Here is a 23,034-nt window from a genome sequence, read left to right on the forward strand (position 1 = left end):
GGTCCTAGCAATGGAACCAATGTCGTGCAATACAGACTCAACAACGAGATTATGGGCACGGTCCTATCGCTTTAGGAGCTTCGATCACAAAGCATGATAGCTATCTCTCACCTAGCCTCTTGCATGTTATGAATGCTATGATCTATTTGTAATAAGTATATATGCCTTCCTTCGAGGATGAAAGATGCACCTTGCAAGTCTACAATTCATAATGCACTCCATTCATCCTCAAACCATCTATGGCCTTTGCATACAAAAGTGATGCATGGGCATAGGCATGAGAGAGCACTACAAAGAAGAAAGGAGGCTTCATAACTTGGTCCCTCACACTCACACTCTCATTTCCTTTCTCTCAATCCTACCCTCTCCATCACTCTCTCTCTCTCACAATGGCAAAAAAACAAGAAGACAAGAACAAAAAGTTTGCACACAAATGAATAGCTCATTCTATTCAATCTCATCCTTTGAATACACCTTTTTAGGGTTAGGATTTTCACATCCCCCTTGAGCATCCAACCCCTCTTTTGGGCCTTGTGATCAGCCATTTCTCTTATATGCACTTAGACTAGTTAATTAGAAATGAGTTGCACAAGCTTGATCTTTGGTGTCTCTCAATCATAAGTACAATTTACAGGGGAGGGAGCCCGGCTCTTGTTATAGCATTCCCTACAATGGTTTCTTTTAAAACATGATAATTTTTTCCAAAAAAGTGTAGGCCTTCATTATCTTCTTTTTTTCCTTCATTCCTTTGCTTTCATGTGGTTAACAACATCAGAACTTCCAAATCATACATTTAATTTAAATGAGAGTGTCATCTTTATTTTAAAGGAGAATATCATGTAGCAACCATATAAGCTATGCAAAAGGCCCAAAGAGGAAAAATGAAGCTTCTCATTCTACTAAGTTTGATGCTCGTTAACAATATTATCTTCCTTTCAGCCACACCATTTTGCTGAGGTGTATACCTGCATGTCAATTGCCTTTCGATACCATGATCTCTCAAGAAATCACAAAACTCATATGACATGTATTCTCCACCATTATTTGACCTCAAACATTTTATGTAGCATCCAAACTGATTTTCAACCATAGATTTAAATTCCAAGAACTTTTCAAATGCTTCACTTTTATGTGCATAAAGTACACCCAAGTCATCCTGCTAAAATCATCAATGAAAGTATATAGAATCTATATTTTCCGCTCATGGAAACATTCTAACATGGGCCCCAAATATCTGAGTGTATTATTTCCAAAGATGCACATTTTTTCTTGGCCATGGATACCACTTAGAGAGTTCATGAGTATAATTCTCTAACAAGTACGTCTATATACATATATATATATATATATAAGTCTCCAATGCCCTCTGCAAAGCAAACTGTAGTAAGAAATAAATACAACAACAAAAAAGTATAAGTTAACCCTTTTGAAAAATTTCATACATTTTTATGTAAGGAAAAAAGAAATGGTAGTTTGTGATGTAATCTATTTGAAAAACATCGCTATGTTTGAACCAGATCTTGAAAACAATTCCATGGATGATAGTGGATCAACAATAAATTTACTTTTAAAGATATCTTAGCTAAGAGAAGAAACCAATACCATATAGCCAATAGTAAAAACACAAGAAAGTTATTTGCAATCAACAATACAATCCTTCTAAATACTTAAAATTTTTTAGAACCAAAATACCTTATCTTATGCAACAATAAACTACAGAGTCAAACAATTGAATATATTTTTTAATCTAACATGTACTTGTCCTTTGGAGATATGCTAAGATAGTCTTCTTCTTTAGAGGTGCAAGAAACATTGTCAACCATTTGGTCATACACTTTATCCATCGTCTCATAATTAATAGGGCTAAGCAAAGAGATTTTTCTCTTGCAAATCTCATCCTCAATTTCTATGACCTCTTGTGTTTTTGCTTCTCCAAACTCATCCTAAGATGCACCTCTTGTTGGGTATAGGTGAGTCACATCCTCGACCTTTGGCTCTTTAACATTCCTGGACAATTTTGAGGGAATGTAAGGATCTGAAAGGCTTTCTAATCAGTATAGTAGGCAAGGGTCTCAATACCTTGTTGAACCTTTACCTGATTTTGTTGACCATGCTAAAATCTTTATTCATCAAGGTAATCTTATGAGCATGAGCAATGGCAATGTAAGCACCATTCATAAAGGCAATAACAAAATCTTTAGCTGCCTCCTGAAGACAAAGAATTACTATAACCTACCATTCTTTTGAAAGAGGAATTCAATGGACACTCTTGAAAATAGAAATATCCTTGACAACTCTGATAAAATATATATTTGGAATGATGTGTTGTGTGGCTCTTTGGACCTTACTTATCTCACTAAAATAGTTCTACATATAGTAGAACCTAGACCTCCTCTTTCTCTTTATTAGCTTGGAAGGTTCACTACCTTGAGTAGAAGAGGTTCCAACTTGATCAGTTTGCTAATTAAGTGCCATGGGGAAGGTTGGAACCTTGCTAGTTGGAGGAGAGGAGTGTCCACCAAGATCAAAGGGTTGGTCATTAGCCACAAGGGGTGTTGCTACCTTACCTTGAGCCTTGAGCATGAGGAGAAGATATAGTCTCTACACTAGATTGCTTTAACTGCATAGCTAGAATTTGAACAAAACCAGGAGTATGGGGGATCTCAAGGGCAATACCCTCTAGAAGATCTAATGGCCTAGCCTCTGGTCCACTATCCTTGCTATTTATATAAACTTTCCTTGATGTCTGCTTTATCCTTACCATTGACCTTGGCAAAAAATGACAGCACAAACAAACTAGAAATATCTAACTAACAGTACTAAGTGAAGATGATATGGCACGAGAGTAGACACTAGATCCCTTGGTAGTCAAACTATTGTGCCATATCGTGAGGTACTAGAGGCGCTGCAAGGGAGAGAGCAAGAATAAAATGATACATGCAAGGAATGGCAGTGGATCCAACCACAAACTATTGCATCGTATCATGACATAGTGGAGAAGACAAGGTAGAGAGCAAGAACAATCTAATACAACACCATGAGTGGCAGTGGGTTCCTTCAAAGTCTAACTATTATGTCATATCGTGGGGTGCTAGATAACCTGCAAGAGAGAGGGTGAAAACAATACAATACGATGCAAGGAGTGGCAATGGATGCCTTCACTGTCAAACTATGGTGCTGTATCATAAGGTACAATAGCTATTTGTGAGGCAAAGAGCAAGAAAGAAATGATATAGCGTGATAACAAGAAGAAGAGGAACCCAAAAATGACTCTCATGCCATTGTATGATGATTAAGATGGTCCATGTAAGCTATAATTGATGTGGCCCATGACACATGGCATCTTATCATTGGCTAGGGTTTTTGATAATCATCCATGTGTTAGGTCGGCCCAATGATGTATAAGATTTTTTACCCAATCTTGCAACGTGATTGTCCTACGCTCTTAGTGTTATTTTTTAGTCTTCCTACAATTTTTCATTGTTGTTTCTTAGGCTCATTTATTGCAAGATGATACAAAGGGAGGAGAGTTGCTCATCAAGCTTGAATATTTACTTTTGTGCCATATTTGCATTGCACTGTGTAGTCCCCTACATCCGCTATTTTTCCATAGTGTTTTGCATTTGCTATATCTCTTTGTCAAGTTACAAAGCAAGGATGCACTTCTGGTGTGGTCAAGTACCATTATTTGCATTGTATCGTGGGCCTTGAGATGTGGATACAAAGAAGAGGAAAAGAAGAAGGTTTGTCAAGGGGTTTGGTTTATGTTGCCTTTGCTCCTAAAATTCCTTCAGCTTCTCCTCCATGATCAGCAAAGCAAGTGTGGGAATATCTAAGAAATATCCAAGCAAAGGTAAGTCATCATTGAGGGTTCTTGGATTGGCTCAAATCATAGAGGTTTATCCTTTAGAAAGGGTCATAGACTTTCTTCTTCAGAATGGAATGGAGTTATCTTGTTATACAATTGCAAAGGATATTTTCACCCCTAATTGGGATCTTGATTATGTGGTGAACTCTAGCAAAAAGTTTAGTGTGGAGGACTTTACTGAGTTTGAAAGCCTTAGCATTGCTTGTGGTTGAAAAAGTTTAGTGTGGAGGACTTTACTAAGTTTGAAAGCCTTAGCATTGCTTGTGGTTGAAAAGGATACAAAGAAATATGTTCATATACATATTGGGACCTCACCTTTAGAGAAGTCACTATTCATAAGGAAGTGTGGAGCTCATTCTTTTGAAGCAACAAAGTCTTCTAGCTTTTGCTTACTGGATGAGGTGGAAAATGAGAAGGATAAGAGGAATGTATGGATCCTTAGCAAGAAGCATCTATTGCTAACAGATTAGATGTCATCCAATTCAGAGTTGAGATCATTATTGAAAAATGCCATGCAAATGTAGATATAGTGTCCAACTCCCCTTCTTTCTATATTGTTCCTTCTCTTCCAAATTTTTCTATCGAGAACAGGGAATACATACTACTATCAAACATCCAAAGGCTCTTTAATCTCAAAGAGGATTATTGTTTATAATCATTGTAGAGGCTTTTGATGCTATGCAGATGGCATACTTGATGTCGAGAATGAATCCAATAAAGAATTACTTAACTGGACACAGAAATTGTGGAGTTTAATTGTCTTCAAGATCAACTCAGAATTTCCAATTTTGGAAGAGAATAGTTAAAGTATGTTAAAGAATTGCAAGACACCAATGAGACGTCATCATCAATTAATCTATGGAATCCAACTAAACTAGAGCATTATGAAAATCAAGTGGTAATATTATCTCTAATTTTGTAAGATACACTGATAGGTTTGATTTTGACTCTCATTTGATATCTGTCTTTTTTGTAGTTGGAGATTGTAGATTCTAATAGCTTATTAGGACGTGGCAAAAAATCAAGAGTTGGTGGTAGTTCATTGAAGGACATTACACTTGGGCATTACTTGGAAAGGATTTCTCCTCATGTTTTCTTAGTATTCCATAACACCTTCTGTTAACCCCAACACGAAGAAAGCAAAAGGAAGTGGAAAAGACGCAGGGCAAAGGCAGAAAAAAGGTAGCCCGACTGAAGAAAGAAAAGGAGAAAAGGCCAAAAGCGCAAGGGCAACCTTAAAAGTCCAAGGCAAAGGCAAAAGGCGAAAGGCGCATTTTAAAATAAAAAGGCGCACCCTGAAATCTTGTAAAAGAGCGCCGGGCTCTCACCCGTGCAATTTGTAAATGTAGACGGGCGGTGGACAGGAAGCTAGGAAGTTAGAAGGACAATGGGAAAAAGGGCCTAGGCTATGGCCGGCCATGTAAAAAGGGGAAAAGGGGATGACTGCCCAAAAGGGATTTAGGGTTTTGTATATAAAGTTGAAAAGTGAATGAGAAGCTCATTCTTGTGTGTGGCCAAAAGTGGCTCTCTTCTTCTTCTTCTTCTCCTTCTTCTTGCTTGCTTGAGCTTGTGCTTGAGAGAGGGAGTGTGAGAGTGTGAGGGAGTGAGTGTGTGAGGGTGAGGGACCGAGGAGGAGAAGCTCTCCATTTTCTCCTCTCTTCTTCTCTTCTCTTCTCTTCTCTTGTCTTGCTCGCGGACATGGAGCTTGGAGTGTGGAGCTTGAGGATGGAGCTTGCTTGAAGCTTGCACTTGGATCGTGGAGCTACCGGAGTGCCCGGGAGAGGAGGCAACTCGAACGGCATCAAGGTAAGCTCACTACACCCGTAAGGTATGCATTGCGCGCGTCGGCTATGTGAGAGGTAGCCATTAGTGCTCGGCTTGGAACGCTTGAATCAATAAGCGGTCCGTGGGTCTTGGCGGTTGAGCGAAAGCTCCCACATTTTGGTTCCGTTGCCGGGACCAATGGATTCAAGCCTTGAGCGCTTGCACACTTCGAATCGAGCATTGGAGTAGGGTTTTCCCCGAACCGGTGCTTGAGGTAGATAGGTAGGAAGCGAGGGGGTTGAAGAGGGTATTCGATCTCCTTGGCAAGTAGGTGTTTTGCTTTCTTGAGATTTATGTTATGAGATGGAGTAGTGTAGGTATTTACTTTGTGTTTTGGATGCATTTAGGATAGGAAAAACAAAGAAAAAGAAACAAACAGTAGGGTTTTCTGTTGTTGTATAACAGGCTAAAACAGGGAAACAGGGGACCGGATTCAAGTTTCTGGGTGAGACATGGACAGGGAACTAGCTGTAAGGTTCTGCAGTGCTGGGAAAGGACCTTAAGAGGCCTGGGAGGCCAGGACAGAGACCTCAGTTCCTTGGTTTGCCTTGTGTGAGAGAGAGAGAGAGAGAACTTCTGGTTCACAGGACGAGGGAGCGCTACCCCGATTTCTAGGCGCCGGCGATTCGTGCTACTCCAGGTGAGTTTGGTGTTTCCTAATAAGTGCTCGAATCAGATCTAGGAAGTCCATGGTGATTGTGTGCAGCAGATAGTAAGGAGGGGTCAAACGCACGGGAATCGCACCTGCCGCCGACGCACTCGGACCAACTCGCAGTGGTCCGATTCCCAGAATCGGACCACCCGAGTTCTGGAGTCGGCGGACCGTCCGACTAAGAGTGAGTTGGACCAGTCGGGTCCGATTCCCAGAATCGGACTAGCTCGATCGGACGTGCCACATGGCACTCGGACCATTCAGACCAACCCGTCCGATTTTGAGAATCGGACGCTCGGACCAACCTGTCCGACTTGGACACTCGGACACTCGGACACTCGGACCAATCCATAATTGGACCACTCAGAATCGGACCAGGCCATCCGAGTTCCAGAATCGGACCACCAGCTCAGAATTGGACCTGCCAGAATCGGACCACCCTGTCCGATCCGATTCCCAGAATCGGACCACTTTGAGAATCAAACCACCTTTTGATCCGACTCCCAGAATTGGACGTGACCAAAATCGAACCACTAGGCCAATTGGACCAACCCAAAATCGGACGTCCGATTCTGATAATCGGACTCCTGAAAATCGGACATCTTAGAATCGGACCAAAAACTGTCAAAATCGGACCGGTATCTTGAACACAAATTTTGACGCATCTAAACCCCAAAGTTGACCCAGGACCACGTAGAGCTAAAGGCACATCACAGATCCATCACTAGGCTGAAACTTAGAGCAAGTAGTTCAAAATTTGGCTATAAACGGTCCTCCAAATTGCATATGGCGTCTATCGTAACGGCCCTGTGGGCCGGGGGGACTGCCCCCCCCAGACCCCCGCAGAGGGGGCTCTGCCCCCTCCGCACCTCCCCCGAGAAGGTTGGAGAGAAAACGCGCGCAGTGACAGGTCTTCCAAATTGGACCCTCGTGAAGCAATGGCTCTGCACCAGCATGGAGTCTCACTTGCAATAGAGCAACCAAAAGCCCATACCCGAACAGAGAGAAACAGAGACCCTAGAACCTCAATGGGCCAATCTAGCCATCAAGGGCAAAAAGGCCACACCATAAGTACACATGTACATTGTGTTCATACTGTGTCTAGTCAGAGCAAAATGCAACTTCAGCAAGCTACAAATGCGAAGATGACTAGACATGACACTCTTGACGAGAGATGTACCTTGAATAGCACTGCACTGACGATCCAAGACAGTAGTGGAGAATCCACATCTGGTCGTGCAGTCAAGAACTCAAGGGCATCTGTTAGAAGGCTTAAATTTACAAGCCAGGACCCGGAAGATGAAGACATAGTACCACCTGCTTATCTTAGGGTCAAACTCACCGCGAAAAGAGAGCATACTATTGATGCTCTGATTGATGAAGGAGCAGATTTTAACATCTTGACCTATGAATCATGGACCCTACTAGGCCAACCAGAGCTCACACCGACTAGTGCAACTCTTAGCCCTTATGGGGGACACCCACAAGCACTCATAGGGAAGTGCAAAATCCTTGCGACAATTGAAACAGAAAGCTTGCCTATCCTATTTCATGTTCCTCCAAAAAGTGCTAGCTGCAGGAAAGAAACCCTCCTAGGAAGACCCTTCAAAAGGGCGACCAAATGTGAGGCTGACTATGTAGCACAGAGGATACACCTGACACTACCGAGGTGTGAGGATAGTCACCACCTTTAGCAAGGGTGACCTCGTCGAACCTCAAGGGAAAGGCAAGGAAGGAGATGACATAACAGTCAAGCCTACAAACGAGGGCAAGGACTTATTGGAAGTGTTGATACGAGCACAGGTCGAACAACGAGAAGCAGTGAGTGAGGCCATGCCAGAAACAAGAAGGTCAAGAGACAAGGCCAAGGACAGGGTTTGGACTCACAAAAATCGTAGAAGACCACGAAAGAAGCCCAAGCCTTATAGGCGAAGGCATCGATGGAGAGCTAGCACAACACTGCGATGGATATCCAAAGCATTGCTTCGTGCTCAAGGGTATTATGCAGGCAACCAATGGATTTGGGTACCAAAACCCCCTGCTAAACCACCTATATCAGCTGAAGGCTAGAGTGCATCAAAAGCATGGCATAGGAGGAAATCTAAGAGAAGCTCTAGGTCTCAAGGCAAGGAACCAGACATGATTGTTCGAAGGAAAGAGCCCCAGCCTATCATGCTAAATAGACAAATGTCATACGTAGCCATTGAGCAGGCACAAAAATCGTTAGTGCCCAAGGAGCCTTTGATTTCCCAAGGGGAGAACAAGCATCATAGGCACAACATTGCTCAAAGCAAGGCTGATCGCTCAACAAAGCAAATGGCACAATCGTCTAATAGTCTCGAGCAAATCATTTAGCGAGTGCCAAGTCCACCTAAGAGTCCTAGATCTCCTACATCCTCTTTTTCCAAACGGACACAGGAAGCACAAGAGTGGTTGTCAAGGGAAACTGCTCAATTCCAATCTCTATCTCCATCTAAGCTTCGAAATGTCCAAAAGGTGGGACTTGGCTCCATCTGTAGCTCTCGACCCAAGGATATGCATGAGCAGCCTAATGTGACCAGATCAACTCATGCTCGATCTACATAGATGAGTGCTCAAAGGCCAACAAAAGACACAACCACTTTTGATCGCCCTAGGGACTTGACACCGCAATCCACCAAGGGTAGCCAGCCCACTAAACTAGCTGCTACTACTTCCAATCACGGACCACAGTAGTCACAGCCCTTGGATGTGACAATGCCCCTTGTGGAACGTGTCCTTAGTAGTTTACCTGTGGAGGAGGTGTCGCAACCAAATCCCTCGACAACTCCAGCACTTTCAAAGTGCCTAAAGCCTAGGACGGAGGAGTCAAACGCAAGGGAGTTGGTTGAAAAGCTAGACTCTCCGAAAAGGGCGGCAGTTGTGCCCTCACAACCGGCAAGGCTATTCAGCAAACCACATCTATGTCCCATAAGGACACACTAAAGAAGGGAAATGCTGAGGCCCGACCAAGCACATCAATGGTCGATATAGCCCAGGGTCCTGAGTCGTTGAGAGAGGCACCTTCATTGACCAAGAAAAAGAGGAGAAAGCAGAGAAAACAACAACAGTTGCAGGTGGTTGTGGACCCCAAGAACATTGAGACGAAGGGCGCTGGAGAGCTGATGAATAAAGCATCGAGTCCATCCACCAATGAACCCACTGATGCCTCTCCTAATAGCGGTGAAACCTCAGACACATCTGTGTGCTCTGACAAACCAAAGCAATAGTTGCCATCAACAGTTGCTTGCAATACTCTGTCCACTGACAATAGAACTCACATTGATCAATCAAGAGTGGATACAATGCTATCACAACAGGATGACAAATCTATACCAATCACATCCGAGAAAAACCATGAGAAATAGCAGCAAAACCTCAGGAGAAACGTGAGAGCCCCAAGAGCATAAGAAATCCTTGCGTTGACCAATCTTGCTCATCTAGGCCTGAGCCCCCAGCCATGCTAAAGCCTAAGGAAACTCTTAGAACTTTGCATGAGATAGCAACCGAGCAAGCCCTCGTTGAACATAGAAGTGTCGCAAAATGCTTAACTGAGTTGGAGGCTAAGCTCAAAGTGGTCGCGCGTGTCTACGTCCTTGCGGACATGGGCACAATCCCCAAGGAGCAGCTTGGAGATTACTTGACCTTTCCTCTATCATGGGAAGAACAAGAACACCTTAATGGGCACTATGACAGGCTCCTGCATGAACACATGCGACTCATCCCGGACGAGGAGGCCGACGAACTGCGCTTAACCGTCACGTTCAATGAAGTGCTCTGCCGACCGAATCTCGTAGACATAGAGCTACTAAAGCAACTGTCAGCAGGCCAGAGTCAATTTGAGCAGCGTTGGTGCAAAAGCCGTGTTGTAATGGCCGAAATAGGGGCTCAGATCATGACGGTCTCAGAAGAGCAATTGGCCAAATGGCGGTCTCAAAGAGACCCAACCTATGTGGCACCGACTTCCCTTCGAGTGCTGACTGACATTCGAGGTACGGACTTAGCTGGGACTAGGCTACAGGGCCCTTTGCGTGTGCCACGCTCCGGTACAACCCCGAGTTCTACGCTTGGTTCTTATCCTCGTGAAGTGACATGGATTCATAAATGTGTATATAAATAAACACTGCTTTTGTGTCACTGTGTATAAACGATGTCAACACACACAAGCAATGATAGTCAGGCACGCAGGGAGAAGAGTGGGGTCAGATAAACTAAGCTCCTCAAGTCCTCCTCTCATCACGCATTTAAAAGTGTGCGACCAGCTCCACCTCCAGGTGAGAGCATGAAACCCACATTGCCGCCATGGGAAGCCTTGACCAACAACTCTGATGGTGTAGGTAGGGTATAGTCCTTTCCAATACACCTGCTTCCCTTTTTGGTCTATTCTTTCGAGGATGTGCCCTGTCCCACTCCACGACAACCAGTCCACGCGACTTAGCATAAACTAATATCCGCTAATGACTGGAGGCCACGCGAACATCAGCATGGGAGCCATTCCTCTACAACAAACACCGCATGCCTCACCCCTCCCCTTCTTGTCATATGCGCTTCATAAACCACACTAAAATCCCTTCCATGCAAACAGTTGTATCCTGTATCAAGGTCTAAACCCTTGGATTGCGTCTTGCAGGTTTCCTTTTGCGGCGGAACGCATGGAGAATCATGGAGATCTAGCATGCAAAGACGCTCTTTCTTGCAAAAGGCGGGAGCATGTGGCACGCGCCCCTCCACCGGAGTGCTATGTGCCCACCATCAAGAGGTATGCCAAGAAGCGAGGCCCTAAGCGACACTGCCCAGGGCGAAGGCCGAAGAATCCTCGAGTCAAGAAAGTCGAGACTCGAAACACGCAACAGGTGGCAGCACTAGTGACACGAACTCCCAGCTCCCGCTCGGGCCCCAGATGCTCAAAGGCAGAAAGGGCAGCTGGGGAAAGAGAAGATTTTAATGAATTATTTAAAGATATTCTGGAGACGGTAGCGGGCCGGGATTACACCATTCATGTCCCGGCCGACATGTTCCCTGCTTACCCCCACGGGAGCCCCACACCAGCAGAGCCCCAATCACCCGGCCACCTAGACTCGCCTCGCCTCGTACAAATCAAGTAGCCCATGATGCATAAAGGGCTTATCAAATGATAACTGGCCATAACTTTTTGTTTTTGAATGGTTAAGTGTTCCCGACTTGTTAAGTGTTGACATGTTCCCGAATTGTACGAACTTTTCATATCTGCATTTAATATATTTCACGTCTTTAGCAAAAGAAAAAACTAATCAAGCGTAGGTGATAAATATCTAAGTCAACACCATAGAATTCCGATAAGTGAGGTCTCCTTGCATTGCACTGGTTTATTATAGTTGTGGCATATACAATGCATGTACTCTCATGAAGCGACAAGTGGATACAGGATGGGACAGATCTTTGGGCGAAAGCGTTCAATGCTCGATCACCGCAAGACCATCGACCCCCCAAGGAGCCGCGGCAAAGCCATCCTACCGAAATCACGAATCAACCTTGCCAACTGCCCATAGTGCATGGCCCAAAACACATTCCTGGGCCACGCCCCCTTTCTGGGTCAAGCTCTATAGTTGGCTCACGGCAGTCGTTATCTCAATTGTACCCACATCGCATGTGCTGCAAGGAGGGTTGCAATATCTCAAGTGTATCTCCCCCTTTCGCCAATTGCTTCTCTAACAACGAGGCTAGGGCACAATCATCATTGTACTATCCATTTTCTGAGCCTTCGAAGCTTGACATTTTCCAACCCATTGAAAGGCTGATAGCCTCAACATATTGTAATGGTTGTACTCAGGCAAATCAAAAAAAAAAGAAAAGAAAAGAAAAGACAAAGAAATGAATGGAAAGATAAGAAGCACCCACGATCACAGCACAGCACCTAGGGGTCCTCAAATCAGGTACGTCTGGTGACCTTGGTCGACCGGCTTCGTCCCTAGTCCCCTAGCCCCTTACAATCACCCACAAGTGTTCAGGGCACATCAAGGGCAGGACATACCTGGGGAGCTTGTCTCGCCTAGGGTTAGACCTGTCACCCTGACCCACTTGCACAATTTTCTTTTGCACTCTGCCTTAGTACCATTGCAATCGGTGGTGATAAGCACCGCACGATTGGCCATGAAAAGTACACCGTGCTCATCAAGCAAGTCCAATAGTTTCTAGCTCTACTGAAAGTGCGGTGTCCTTGTATTCAAATATGCTACATCGTGCAGTCACAATGCAAAGGATGTCTCATATACCTTTACGTGTACTCCTTCTCCACATGGACAACTTTGCTTCATCCACGCATTGTTATGAGAAACTAGCCCACGGTCTTCTAACTATGTAATATCTAAGTATGCACGAGCACTCACATAATATCTGTACCAAAGTATATCCACAGTTTGGGTCCTCAAGTGCAGGACAATACTCTAGGCTTGCTTAGAGTTCGACCTGTCTCCCAAACTAATCAAAATATGTCTTGTGCACGATGAGAAGCCTAGCACTACCCCTTAAGGAGAGACCACATGTGAGGTTTTCCAATTGCAGGTATAAGGTGTTGTTCGCTCTTCATCAACACTCAACTTTGAATGCTTATCCCTTACCATCCGACAAGCCCGCAAAGAATTGTCATGTGCAGAATCCCCAACAAACCAACACTTAAGCTGGCCATCAATGCAATCCCCAACACAGCATAGCCCTACCACCAACTCCAACAACCTTCCACCAACCACCTTGGCCACCAACAGGCCCCCAGGACCTTCTACCACACCACCACCAACACTCCTCCACGGAAACCACAAGCGTCCTTGTCACCCACGTCTTCGGTGCATGCTACGCCTGCTACCTACGACGGTGAGTGCCATGGGACTGGCACTCGTCTAGGAGGGGGTAATGTTAACCCCAACACGAAGAAAGCAAAAGGAAGTGGAAAAGACGCAGGGCAAAGGCGGAAAAAAGGTAGCCCGACTAAAGAAAGAAAAGGAGAAAAGGCCAAAAGCGCAAGGGCAACCTTAAAAGTCCAAGGCAAAGGCAAAAGGGGAAAGGCGCAATTTTAAAATAAAAAGGCGCACCCTGAAATCTTGTAAAAGAGCGCCGGGCTCTCACCCGTGCAATTTGTAAATGTAGATGGGCGGTGGACAAGAAGCTACGAAGATAGAAGGACAATGGGAAAAAGGGCCTAGGCTATGGCCGGCCATGTAAAAAGGTGAAAAGGGGATGACCGCCCAAAAGGGATTTAGGGTTTTGTATATAAAGTTGAAAAGTGAATGAGAAGCTCATTCTTGTGTGTGGCCAAAAGTGGCTCTCCTCTTCTTCTTCTTCTCCTTCTTCTTGCTTGCTTGAGCTTGTGCTTGAAAGAGGGAGTGTGAGAGTGTGAGGGAGTGAGTGTGTGAGGGTGAGGGACCGAGGAGGAGAAGCTCTCCATCTTCTCCTCTCTTCTTCTCTTCTCTTGTCTTGCTCGCGGACATGGAGCTTGAAGTGTGGAGCTTGAGGATGGAGCTTGCTTGAAGCTTGCACTTGGATCGTGGAGCTACCGGAGTGCGCGGGAGAGGAGGTAACTCGAACGGCATCAAGGTAAGCTCACTACACCCGTAAGGTATGCATTGCGCGTCGGCTATGTGAGAGGTAGCCATTAGTGCTCGGCGTGGAACTCTTGAATCAATAAGCGGTCCATGGGTCTTGGTGGTTGAGCGAAAGCTCCCACACCTTCTTAGAGGAAGAAACATGGGCTATAATGTGTACTAAGGCACTTACAAGGCTACTTGGTTTCTATGGGTTACAGTATAATGCCCACAAGGTGATGTTTTTGGAGAAGACAACAACAATTAGGATCTTTTGTTATAGTCCTGGCTTCTCTAATTCTAGAGCAGGATACTTTTTGGCCCTCTCATCTTATGCTTTGATAGCAAATTGAACATATATAAAATCCACATTTAGCTACAAGAGAAGAAAATTTTTGCATTACAGAGGAAAGATCCCTATGGAGGAAGAGGATGTGAAAGCTCTTGAGAGCTAGCCTTGTATTTTTCTATCTCAAAAAATACTATGGATTCTCAGGTTTCACTGTCATCTTTAGTGTATGTGCTTGATATTGAGATTTTTCCATGCCTTGGCCACTATAAGATGCTAAGGGGCCTTACGCCTCCATAAAGTAAGGCTCTTGGATATAAAAGATGTGCTACAATACCACAGAGTGTCAAAAATTTGGAAAATTATTGATGAAAACTTAGATTAAATATTCCCTGCCTTAGCAAATAAACTGTGATATCCTTTTCTCCCCATGCCTCCTTTATTGCTTGAATAAGATTTGTAATCAAACATTTGGATATATGTATGTTATCTTTTGTTGCTTGAGGAGCTTTAGAAAGACATCAAGGTGTCTCCAAACCTCCATCCTTAGAAATGCATGTCATGGTGTGCTTGCAACATTTGTTGTGATCCCACATGGCTCTCTCCAATACTCCTGAGTAATGCTCACCTATTTTCCTATATGGTTTCCTAAAAAGTGTCTGGCTTTTGAGCCTCCCATAGAGATATTAGTCAAGACATCTCTTGATTTCCCTGAAAGTATTGGATCTTTTCTTAAGTTAACTTGATCCTCGTAAAAACTTATTTTCGAGATAATGCCTAATATTTGTCAATACACTTATCCAATAAAGACAATGGCTTAATTGAATATACATAGTTGGGATGATGCAATTTGAGAAGTTTGTTAATTATTCTAATCTCTATATGCAATGTACAAATATGAATATTTCTAAGAGAAATTGAAATAATTAGATCCCATATGTCTTTTATGTTTTTAAATTTACTCAAATTTATAGAGTCTCTAGTTGAGGCTCTTCTTGTTGCTGGGTGCACACTGCTCCAATCTTTAGACCCAATACTTTCCATGCAATAAACACAATGATATTTCATATTTTCCCCATTGTATATTTTAAGCATACATTTGATAATTTTTAAAGCACCGTCCATATATCATTTTTTGTTAAAATTACCAACCCCATCAACCACCAATATTTCTCCTTCACTTTAAGACTATTGGAATAGTGAACAACTATTTTAATATTTGATGATTCTCAATTGGTACCTAAGCCATACATCTCTATCATGCGAAAGCAATTGCCTTGCATGCTTACCAAACTAACATGCTTCACAAACTTTATGTAAATCTACAACACTAATTGTAGGCAAGCCTATCCAACTCTTTTGACTACATTAATTTCAATCTTTACATATTTGCATGTTGTGCCATATTTCAATCTTTACAACTACACCTTTGCCTTTAGAATATATAATACCATTTATAATAGAAATTATAACATCCAAGATAAAAATGCAACTAACTCTACTTCCTTTTGGAATCAACTTGCACTTATTATTAAATTCTTTAACAAAACAACCCTTCACATTGAATCTAATTTGTAGTCCTTACTCTACCATTTGACCAATAAATACCACTTTCTTTGTGATGCACAGCACATGTAATACATATAATAAACACATTGTCTAATAATTAGGCAAGAACAAATGAACTTTTCTAATGTGTAAGATTGGGTGGCATGAGCCATCGCTACATAACTTGGACTCTGTAGATCTTGCATTTCTCCAAACCAGTCAACATGGCTGGTCATATGATTAGATGTACTTGAATCGGCATACCATACATCATCACATATCCCATTTTCTATAACAACATTTATCACATGCTACATGACAAACAAATTCTTATTTTTATCATCATTCTATCTTGAAGACTATGTAAAATTTCCTTGCTACTACAATTTGCCACTATGATTTCATCCTTCTAGTATAACAATGGGCTGCAATATGACTTGTTCTTTCACAATAATGACAAATAACAAAATTATTAGAAACTCTATTCTACCATCCACTTCTTTCTCTAGATCTCCCTTACCTCTAGAATTACCAAGGCCTCCGAAATATGAATGTCACCAAACTATTGATTTAACATTTTTGTTGGTTACCACTAACACAAACTATACCATGCCTCTTGAAGAGGATCTGCCACATCCCCTTCTTGAACTTGAGTAAAATGCTTAGATCTATTCACTACTTTTTTCAAATTATTCGCCCTACATGTTGATTTCTTTAATGATCAGAACTCATAAAAACATAAAAATAGCTTCCATACATACACAGAAGTAACAATATATTTCTAGGCCTTCTCATTACTAAGGCTACTAAAAGTAGATGAAATCAAATCATCATCATCAAGCATTGCATCAATAGTTGTTAAGGCATTTGCAATGCTTCTTACCTTCCAAACATACTTATTTATAAATATTCTTCCATTCTTCAAAGTATTCAACTCTTGCTTGAGTTGGACTTTTCATATTTGTGTATTTACTGAAAACATATTTTCAAAGGTTGTCCAAGCTACATATGAATTTTTTGTATTTTTGATATGCCATATGCATAGTATTATCAATTATTACAAACAACTAATATATTACTTTTTATTCTTTTATATTCCATTCTTTCCACATCTTTGATTCTTCTAGAGTCGCAAGATCAATGAGCTCTTGTTCCTTTTCTTCACCTAAAACAAACTCATTCAAGCCTTTTTCAATAAGGAAGTTTGTCACATGGAATTTCCATGATGGGTAGTGTTATTGTCTAGCTTCTCATAATAGGATTTTCACTCTTCTCAGTCATTTTATGAAAAGGTTAAATATTGATCAGCAAGCAAGTCTTCTATAACCTTTTACATGTTGTGTCCAGTAATAAACCACACATCATAATACATACAATCTACTTCATCCTTCCAAATATGCTTCCTTCATCTTTGTCCTCAAGCCCTTAAAATTGCCTCAAACATTTTTCCTCGACCCTTTTAAACTTGAGGACAAAGATAGGGTTGAGGGGCATGACTGTAAGTACATAGATAGGGTGAGGAGCAGAGCCTTGGTTGCAGAGACTCCATGTGATCAATCATCCATGTGTATCAAACCCTCTCAAATATTTAGCCTAAATCGGTGTTGAGTGTTGAAATGACTTGTTTTTTGGCTGATTTTTGTTGTTTTTGAGAGCTGAATGGTTGATTTTATGAGATGATTGATTGATTTAGAAGTGGTTTAAGAATGTTTTGGATGATATTGATTGTGTTTTGGAAGATTATGATGTTTGTTGGTGGTTCTGTGATGTTCTGATAGGTTCTGATTGGTTCTGTATACCTTCTGTTTTGCTCTGTTTTGGTCTGTTTTGTTCTGATTGTCTTCTGAAAGGAGGGAAGGAGTATTGATTGATGAAGAATGAGATATTGTGAAAGCTTATTAAATGTTTTGTGAGAGTTTGGAATGATTTGAGAATGAGTTATGAGGTTTTGATGACCTTTTGTAACCTTCTGTAGGTCTTCTGTAGAGCTTCTGCTTCTGTTCTATCTCTGTTCTGTTCTGTTCTGTCTCTGTTCTGGTACTGTTCTGTAGACTGTTCTGTATGCTTCTGTAAGTGTTCTGTGGAATGTATGTGTGACTTTGGAAAAGTTTTCTAGCCTTGGAAAGAGGTGAATACAAGTGCAAAAGAGCTGAAAGAAGTGGAAGAAGTAGCTGCTGAAGACTCAAGTGAAGACTAGAGTGAAGTGACAGTAGTGAGCTGTGAAGAGACACTGTAGTGGCTCTGGTGACCCTTCATATCAGATATACCTCTTGGGAGGGGTATCCACGACCTAAGAGTGATTATTGAGTGTGATTTTGAGAGATTGTAGTGAGGATATAATGTATTATTGATAGAGTGAGAGAGAGAGAGTCAGAGATAGCCAATTCTACTCAACCAGAGTGATTGTATATGAGAGATTGAGAGAGAAGACTATAAAGATATTGAATATGAATACTATGTGATGTATTTCCATTCAAAGATGGTGTATTCCTTTGATTTCTTTGTTCTATTGATGGATTTTGTGAAGATGTTGAAGAATATGGTTGATTCTATTAAAAACCGTGGGAGATCTACATGATGCTGCATGAAGATTTGTTGTGCCTGGTGTTCTTTTCTTCATTGTGATCATATGAAACATGATAAACAAGCTTGTTGATGTTACAAGATAGATTTTCTTGCAAGAGAATTCCCTTTTCCTTGGTGTTCCTCTCGGGGCTCCATGTTTTTGGTGCGCAGCCGGGGAAAACTTGCTATCAACAAGCACCAAAAGAGGCTGAAAATGAAGGAAATGGCATTGTCAAGAATAGAAGAATTAAATGGATGTTTGTAAAGTTCCTTCTTCCACTGAAGAGTTGGAATTCCTCATAATCAAAGCCACTTTCCACAAGAAGTTCATCCCACAATGGCGGAAACACATCACCATTATGATGCATGCTCTATGTAGTGGACAGTTTCCTCTTCCTGTTGAAGCAGCAGAAACTTGCATCTTGGTGGCAAACTGTTTGGGAACAAACTGAAGAGCAGAAACAGAGAGGATGACCATCCATGGAAGATTTGGCATTCATTGAAAAGTTTCCAGACAACATCAAGTGGGAGATTGTGAAGAAGCTTCAGGAGTCTTGGTCTGTAGAGGTTCACAAAGATAAGAAGGAAAAGAGTTGGAATTTGTTCGTGGATGCTCAACAGCAAGATACATGGGATGCTTGGTGTACTGATAATCTTCTGTTTGTTCAATTAGCAACCCACTGGAAGTTGGTAGACAGAGTGTTTTTCACAACATACACTATTGAAACCATCAGAAGCTGGCATTACTATGATGATGGCACCACCACAATGCTCAGACGTATGCATTTTGACACCTTCAGAACCGAATACCTTCCTCTGTGCAGTGGCATGAAAGCAGAATTTAGGGACGTTGAAAAGAAAGAAGTAGAAGAAATGTTGGCCAGAGAGTCCTCCAGAGACTGAAGCCTTCTGTTAACCCTCTGTGGAGCACTAACAACATAGTGGAGCCACACCTCTGATGAATGACGCAATAAAGAGGCAAGCATTGGAACGAGTCCAGAGGTACGTGAGAAGAGAGAAAGCAAGAATCAGAGCCGAGAGCGAGCTCGCAGCAGAAGTCGCCTTTGACGCCCTTGCGGAACTCTTTACAGAAGTCCCAATGGCACATCAAGCCCTTCCTCCTCCTGCTGGAGGTCCACTTCCAAGCCAGATCCGTCCTGGAAATATTGATGACAGGCCAGCGAATGTAGTCCCATTGCCAGTTTTTAAGGGAGAGTACAATGAAGACCCCGATCTTCATGTAGCAGAGTTTATGGTAGCGTGTGTGGCTAACAATGCCAGAACCCCTGAGCATTGGTTGGCAATATTCCCCGCCACTTTCAAGGGCGCGGCGTTTCAGTGGTATGAGAGACAAGCAGCAGGAACTTTTGGCACATGGGACGACCTGAAGTTGGCCTTCCTCACTAAATTCAGGCGTGAAGGTTTTGAAGAGCGGATGAGAGAGGAATTTATGAACCTAAGTCAGTCCTCTGGAGAAAGAGTAGAAGCTTATGTCTCACGAATGGAATCCATCTTGAAGAGATGGACTAACCATAATCTAGATGATGGCATTCAGAAGGGGGTGTTTCTCAGAGGATTACAACCAGAAGTCCGTAAGTTTGTGGAGCTGCAAAGACCAGCCACACTACAAGCTGCAACAGAAGGTGCAAGACTGTACGATGAAGTGGAAGCTAGACTAGCAATGAATACAGGAAGAGGAGTCCTACCTCCTCTGGTGCCAGGAATGATGTACCCACCAAATGCAGTTGCAGGGACTGTTCCCTATCCCTACCAACAGATGCCCCCGGTATCACAGTACAGTGCACCAAATCCACAGTGGCCACAATCCATGCCTCAAATGGTGGTTCCACCACAACAACCATGGTCTCAACCAATTTCCTCAATGCCAAATCAGCAGCAACAGTGGAACCCTACCAACTGGAGTCAACAGCCAACAATTCAAACAGGAGCACTGAATCAGAACCAGAACAGAGACCCCTCTGTACCAGCCCAACCCGTTTATGCAGTGATTACAGAGACTCCTCAAAACCCTCCTGCCAGTACGTCCGGAGGAGAAAGCTTGAAGGATTATTTATCCAACTCAGTTGCAAACATTAAAAAGGAGTTGATGGATGTGATTACAGAACAACTACAGACGTTGAAAGTGAATACCGCAAGCATATCGAATGTTGCGGGAGCAGGAAGAGATGTGATGCGGTCAAATACTTGGTGTGGTAAGTGTCATCAAGCAGGCCATTTAGCCACTGAATGTACACGAAAACCAACCATCCCTGGAGCCTTCTGTTCCTACTGTTTGCGGAAGAACCATACAAAGGACATTTGCTCTCTGAAGGAGATGCATGATAGGAGAAGGAAGGAAGAAGACGCAAGATTCAACTTGCTGGAATCCAAAATGACAACACAAGATATTGGACCCAAGCCTAGAGAGTTTGGTCCTAATTTCGGACCCAGAAGATTTCCCTCTCAAAGTTACAGAGGAAGATAGTCTGGCGGTGGTCAGAGATCAGAAGTGGAGTGTTACATATGCGGAGAAAAGGGACACATCTCACCAAATTGTCCAAATCCCAGAAGGTCAGTGGATTACAAGCCCTTATGCAGTCGATGCAAAGGAGAAGGCCACACTGCAAAAGACTGTCCAAGTCCAGCCCCAGTAAAAAACAGTGCTACTGATAGTCCGTCCAAGGCCCAAGAGCCTACCTCCAATTTGGTAGAATTGGAAGTTGCTGCCATCACGCGTGCAAAGCAGAAGGAACCACCTGTCCAGAAAGAGAATAACCCTCCTGCCAGAACAGTGAAGTTCAATCTTCCACCAGAAGAACAGAACAGAACAGAGCCTAACAGTGCCGTACAGAGCCTTACAGTGCCACAGAGAGTTACAGAGACAATTACAGAGACAGGACCAGAGGTCCAAGATACAGAAGAGGAGGAAGTGCCACAAGTGGCAGAAGAAGCTCCTGTAATTCCTCTGATGGAAGAAAGAGGGAAAATGAAAATGGGTGTTGCCCCATTCCCTAACCGATTAGAAAAGCCAGCGGATCCTATTAAGGAATACGATCTAGTTAGAGATCTAGATACCTTTAAACCAAACCTCACATTCCGACAATTATTGATGTTGTCCCCCAGTTGCCGGAAAAGGTTCAAAAGTATACTGACAAAAAGACGTGGTTTAAGGATTGCTCCCTCAACAGTGACAAAGTCCAACAAGGCTCCAGAGCCTGTAAAAGAAGTGGATGTGGCTAACGCTTTCCTAGATCCAGGTACTCCAGAGACTGGCGTATGGATAGAAGGCTGCTTCATTGCAAATGCACTGATTGATGGTGGTTCATCAGTGAACATTATGACGGATGTGACAATGAAGGATCTAGGCCTACAAGGTGTGCAACCAACCCAATGGCTCATCAGACTGGCGGATCAGAGTAGAATCAAGCCTTTGGGCATTCTTCCATATGTGAAGACTACAGTGGCTGGAAAAGATTATTGGCTGACCTATTTGGTGGTGAAGCCAAACTCTTATGGTACATCCTATCCTCTGTTACTGGGCAAACCATGGCTTTTTGAAGCCAGAGCAAGGACGGATTGGTTCAAAGGAACCTTGACCTTGGGTAGAGGACCCAACAAAGTGGTGCTGAAACTGTATGGTTCTCAAAAAGGACATGGATCCACCTCCTTGGAATTATCTTCTGACTCCCTTAATGAGGTTACGGATGGAACATCAGCAGACGAAGATGCTGTCAAACAGATCCTTCCCAAGAAAACAGTGGCACATTCCTTAACAGTGGATACTGTAAGTCGCCTTCCAAAAGATGCAAAGCCATTATCAATGGGTGAATACTTCCTGCCTGAACCAGGCATGACTTCTGAAATCACCTCTGACAGTGAGATAGAAGCATGGATGTACTGCTCTCCCTGTTATATGGCCATAGCAGAAGCAGAGACAGAGGCAGAAGAGGAGACAGAGAATCTGTTCTTCTGTTACAGAGCTCCTACAGAAGCAGAAGCAGGAGCAGAAGCAGAGACAGAAGCAGACGCAGAGACAGAGACAGAAGAGGATGGATATGATATGGACGAAGAAGATTATGAAAGTGAAATGGAAGAGTCTATCCCACCTGAAGAGGATACATTTGAAGAAGAAGTTCCAGAAGTATCAGAAGCCGATGAGCTCATGCTATGGGACAGAATGGCAATGGTACCATTTGGTCTGGTAAATGGATCTTCTCATATGCAAAACTTTTATAAGGGATGGATTAAGAAGAACAAGCCGTCTTTCAAGAGTGGCTTCTGCCGTCCTACCCCATCCTTGCCAAAGAAAGATGATGATGATGCACCGTGCCAACAAACACCAGTCCTACAAACCCAACAGGCATCAGAGGGTCCCTGTTATGTGACGTTCCTGGATATGTCATCATCAGAAGATGAGTCTTCAAGCCAAGAGGTAATTAATTTTGACACCAAACCCGAAACGGCTCTTATCCCATTTCAACATCTCAAGGAGCAACCTAAGTCTCCACCAAAAGAAGAAGTGAGTTCTAGTGGGACATCAGACGAGGACACCACTCCCTTGAAGGAGTCGGATCTCTACCCAGAAGCAGTCCGCGGGACCTTCATCCGAGAAGTGGAAGGTGAAAGGCAGTTAACCTTTGTGGATTCAGAAGGCACTGAACGCCACTTGAAGGTGGGTAGCAGTCTCCCAGAAGAGGAGTTGTCAACCTTGTACAAC

This window comes from Lygodium microphyllum, unplaced genomic scaffold (assembly GCF_053477565.2).
Source record: "Lygodium microphyllum isolate KBCC unplaced genomic scaffold, Lygodium_microphyllum_v1.1.10 scaffold_57, whole genome shotgun sequence".
Lineage (NCBI taxonomy): Eukaryota > Viridiplantae > Streptophyta > Polypodiopsida > Schizaeales > Lygodiaceae > Lygodium > Lygodium microphyllum.